This window comes from Phycodurus eques, chromosome 1 (genome assembly GCF_024500275.1).
Source record: "Phycodurus eques isolate BA_2022a chromosome 1, UOR_Pequ_1.1, whole genome shotgun sequence".
Classification (NCBI taxonomy): Eukaryota; Metazoa; Chordata; class Actinopteri; order Syngnathiformes; family Syngnathidae; genus Phycodurus; species Phycodurus eques.
Genome location: NC_084525.1, coordinates 34,378,616 through 34,384,337, shown reverse-complemented (window position 1 = coordinate 34,384,337; position 5,722 = coordinate 34,378,616).

Here is a 5,722-nt window from a genome sequence, read left to right as displayed (position 1 = left end):
CAACAATTAGTGTCTTCAGTTCCCAAACGTTTATTGAATGTTAAAAGAAAAGGTGATGTAACACACATGACCCTGTCCAAGCTTTTTTGGAATGTGTTGCAGCCATAAAATTCTAAGTTAATGATTATTTGCTAAAAACAATCAAGTTTAACATTTTGAACATTAAATATCTTGTCTTTGTAGTGTATTCAATTAAATATAGGTTGAACATGATGGGCAAATCATTGTATTCTGTTTTTATTTATGTTTAACACAACGTCGCAACTTCATTGGAATTGGGGTTGTACATCTCATGTAAGAGGATCTAATTATTCTTCTTGTCACTATACGACGTTGGCATAGCTAGATAAATAGAGACATATTTGTAATTCATGAATAATAATTTGAAATAATGTGAAATTGGATCATTTCCTGCAGCACCCTTGATGATCGCTCATGGTACCCTGGTTGGGAATCACTGATTCACTGTATTGCCATAAACAATAATAATAACAACAACAATAATAACAATAATAACAATTTGATGCTGTTTTAGAAACAGCATCAAATTGGATGTCACATAACATGTACAGATATTACTGATACTCATAAGCATTATGTGTGATAACGTCTTTCTGTTAAGTGTATTTCCGCTCAATCCTTTTGTGGCAAAAGTCTTTTTTTGTACATTACTTTGACAAATTAATAGAGTTTCATAAAGGAAACAAGTCAGAATACTGATTATGTCTCCTAACTTGTCTATTGTTTTTCATCTCGATTTGTCATGTGGTACACTAAGACTTGTTCTTTCATCGGAATCCATTGCAAACAACAAGAACCTTTACCCAGAAACATCATTCAACAACCCTCTTTCTTCTGTGAACTGGCTTTGTGTGTTTGACCAGAGAGACTTTGGCTCCTCCAAGCAAACCATCTCTTAAAGATGAGGGCCATATGCAGGCTCCATATGTGAGCTGGCGGGTCCAGCATGGAGCACTGATGTCTTTGCCAGGTGGCCTATGAATTGGGACGCGTCGACACAGCGGCCCAACTGCTGCCAAGATACACTAGGCAAGGGACAGACAGCAGCAGAATCCGTCGCCATGGTGATACCAGGCAGACAAGAGCACAGATAGCTTGATAGATGCACACACACACACATACACGCACGCACACACAGTCAATGTATCCTGTTGTGTCAGTGACAGTGTGAAGGAAAGAGAATGAGAAGTGAAGAGGAGGGTGAGAGAGAATCGGGACAAGATGATGAGATAGTGGCATTTAGTTTAGCGTAAGTAAAGGACGAGATCACAGATAATGATAAATGCTGTCTATTTCCTGGAGAGAGGGGTAGCTGGGAACACCAATATATGGTTTAAAAAAACAAAAGAACAAAAAGAAGCTTTGTAATAAAAGCAGTGTAACTGAGTTCGAACTCTTGACTGAGAAAGTTAGCGATGAAGAAAGTGTGAGACTACCGAGAGTAAGAAATGTTGAAATGGGGTTGCGGTGGAGGTTTAAAGCAATTAGCCTTGTGGGTCAGGCTTAATTCATCAGGCAAAATGAAAAGGCTTGCCTGGGAGTAGAAAAGGAGATTAGAGCATGACTCAATGGAGGATTCGAAACGTGACTGTTCTTGGAAAGCAAATTTACACAAGGAAGATTTTTAGAATTTAATACTAATGTTTTGAAAAGGTGCAATGGACACACTTTCGGGAGGCATGTTTTAGTAATTTGTGGGTACTTTTTAGGACTTCGGAGGCACCACCTGAAAAGTGTGTGTGTGTGGGGGGGGCACGTGTCCCCAACACCCCCCCCCCCCCCCTCCCCCGGTTCCACTGCCTATGATGCTACACATCATTTTAGTGTCCTAAAAAATGGTTGGTCAAGAATTAAATTGGCCATCGATGGTGTAGTGGTTCACTCACAGGCAGCGTGGGCTCTGTTCATGTCCAACAATGGTGTACAAGGCAAGTGTGAATGGTTGTCTATCTCATCGCATGTACTATGTGATTCCCTTAACACATATAGCAGACTGTGTTGGATGAAATCAGCTGAGACAGGCTCATAGGATCAGTGGCATATAAAATTGATAATTGGATAACATTTTATCACCTGGCATTCCATGGGACACGACTGATCTTTTTGAATCCCTCAAAGATTATTTTTCTGTTGCAAAGGAAGAACCCAATTGATTTTAAACACCTTCAGACCAAAGATGATTGAGGTAACTGGTTTCAAATCTATAGAGTACATGCTCTTCTTTTGACGAACAACTTCCAACGAAAAAAAAACCTAGGTTTTTTACTCGTCTAGAATTTGTACCATTATTAATGTTACAGTTATTAGCAAGAGGGCTTCAGGTTTCAATTCTGAACTAAAGAACAACAGCAATATTTACCTACCTGGGATTCATTGTTGAGAGTCGACCTGTGAGGATTTTTGAGATTACAGTGTGAGGTGTGGGAGGGTGAGAAGAACAGGAAGGCTGCTTAAAATTCTTAACAGGTAGAGATGAGGTTACAGGAGGATAGTGGAACAGCTAATGCACTCACATGAACACACACACACACATGCACACACACGCATGCATTTCAGTATCACCATCGACAGCACCTCGTGGACACCAACAGTGAGGTGAAATTTCTTATTTGAAGACATTTGTAAGGCAGCTGGACTGGTAAGAATACGCGTATGTGAGCTCACTAATCCACTTGGGCAAGATTCAAACTGATACAAATTATATTCAAATGTGTTCAGGGTTGGACTCTGGTTTTATGATTCAGGAAATTGCTTTCATTTTCTTGGGCATTACGTGACCCACCTAAATTAGAGTGTGCAATAAGCCAAGTCCACAAATGTATAAAGGGCAATGACAGTTCTCCCTAGCCCCTCTCAAAGGTCAGCTCTGTCAAATGTGTGAGGATTTACTCTTACTACATGAGTTTTGCTGGTGTGAGTCGTGATGTGATGATGCAACAACAGATGTGACGGTGATCATAAGATTGGTCATTTAAATGCAAGGTCTTAGATGACTACATGTATCCAACTGGGCAGCCTCCAATTGCTTCTGATATTGTACCCAAAGTAATTCGACAAGTGAGGTCAGCTTGAATAAAACTTGATGAAAAGTGTTTCGAATGTTTTTTTCATAACGTCATAAAAATTGAAGAAGCAGACAATCGGGAGTTTTCATTTTACAAGCCAGTTTACCATAATAAGGTTATTCAATGTACAATTCCAATGAAGTTGGAACGTTGTGGGAAATGTCAATAAAAACAGAATACAATGATTTGCAAATCCCTTTCAAGCTATATTCAATTGAGTAGACTACAAAGTCAAGATATTTACAGTAATATTCGAACAGATACGCTTATTTTGGTTTAGATTTTTGCAAATATTCACTCATGTAGAATTTGATGCCTGTAATATGTTCCAAAAGACTGGGAAAGTTGAGGAATGCTCCAAAAAAAACCTGTTTGGAACATTCTTCAGGTGATCAGGTTAATTGGAAATAAGTGATTGGGTATCAAATGAGCATCTCCGAAATGCTCAGTTGTTTACAAGCAAAGATGGAACGAGCTTCACCGCTTTGTGAACAACTGCGTGAGCAAATACTCCAACAGTTTAAGAACAATAGTTTATAGTTTGAAAAGGATTTCCAAATCATTGTATTCTCTTTTAATTTATGCTTTAGACAATGTCCCAATTCCATTGGACTTGGGATTTGTAAATATTTGCGACATAATAGTACATATTACTGCAGCTATAAACTCACATTGCTGCAACCACACGCACACACACGCGCACTCTTCCATCTATTACAGTATTTCCGTCAATTCCAAAATAATCAAATCAGTTTTCCTTCCTCTCGCTCCCTTGAGCATGTCCTCTTCACTGCCGTCTCCTTTGTAATCCCATATTTACAATGCCTCCAGATGTTTTCACCCGTTCTACACTGTCCTTCATCGTTGTACACCTGCTCCACTGCCCACCTCAAACACACCCCTCTGGTCTACTGGCCCACAAATAACCGCGAGGTCATGAACATCTTAGATTCCCTCTGTGTTTCACACAGCACTGCACGAAAAGAAAAAAAAAACTGCCTCGGAGCGCAGCTGCTGCCCAATTTGCTCATGTGAGACAATCAATGAAAAACAATGCTGGAGGACTACAATATTTACAAGAGATTACACGCGCACTCACGCACGTGCGCAAACACACGTGCACACCGACACCCACACACACACACAAGCTCCATCCCAACTAATTGGTGGCTATTTGTCTGCAAGTCTGGGATTACATGTCCTATTAAATACAGAATTTAAAATGAGCTTTGTTAAATAAGAAAGTACTCCACTTTTAATGAAGTTAATTTATATGGAAATTACACATAATACGAGCAATTCACAGAAAGATTCATCCTCGTTAGTTGTAGGGGTTCGTGGACTTAATGGGGGAGTTTGCTCGCCTCACTTTTATCCTGAATATTTTGCCTCTTAAGCACACTCCAGACAATCCAGAGCATAAACGTTTGGGCCATAGATGATTTTGTGTGTGTTTGATGGAAAATGTGTGCGTGAACTCCCGTCCTTGTGGTGACCCTGCAGAGCTGGAGCCTTCCTCCCTGCCTCTTCATGATCCATCATGCTGTCTGCTTGGCCTAAGAAAAGCCATTACGCTGGAGCAGCACAACATGTGAGCAGTAAGCTGTAGGTGTCTTTCTTTTTTTCTGGGGCGCACTCATTCCTGACGATCGATGAATACAAAGGTCATGTTAGTGTTACAGCAGTCAAGTTGGAGGCCGACACCCAAATTTAGATTAATGTCACCTGATTTGGTCAATTGACAGCTGAGGACTTAATCAATTGACACAAGCTATATTGGTTGAGAAGATAATGTTTCACTCTTTCTCACTCTGACGAATGGTTTATTCATGCAGTTTTGTATGCAGCAATGCCCCTGCAGACCCCTTCCGTCCGCCTGGTTAAAAAAAAAAAAAAAAAAAAAAAAAAAAGGTTCAGCGATGCCCTCTGGTGGTATTCCAAGAAGTAGGATTAAGACAATAAATCCCACTGATCAGTTCTATCCATCCGTTTTCTGGAGCCTATCCCAGCTGACTTCGGGTGAGAGGCGAGGCATCCTGGAATGGTCACCAGCCAATCGCAGGGCACACATAGACAAACAAGCATGCACACTTAAAACGCTTAAATTTGTCAACACAGTTAAGGAAAAACATCCATCCATCCATTTTCTGAGCCGCTTCTCCTCACTAGGGTCTCCTCACTGGAGCCTATCATCGGGCAGGAGGCGGGGTACACCCTGAACCGGTTGCCAGCCAATCGCAGGGCGCATACAAACAAACAACAATTCGCACTCACATTCACACCTACGGGCAATTTAGAGTTTCCAATGCATGCATGTTTTTGGGATGTGGGAGGAAACCGGAGTGCCCGGAGAAAACCCACACAGGCACGGGGAGAACATGCAAACTCCACACACGCGGGACCGGGGATTGAACCCCGCACCTCAGAACTGTGAGACTGACGCTCTTAACCAGTCGTCCACCGTGCCGCCCATTAAGGAAAAACAAACAACAACAAAAAAAATAGTTCAATTAGGGGTAAAATCGATATCAATTATTTTAGAAATAGTCCAATAATGCAAAAGCTGCAGTGTTCCAATTAGTTCACCTGATTCAAATGGGTCAAAAGGCTTGAGTAATGAGATAAAACCTTTATTT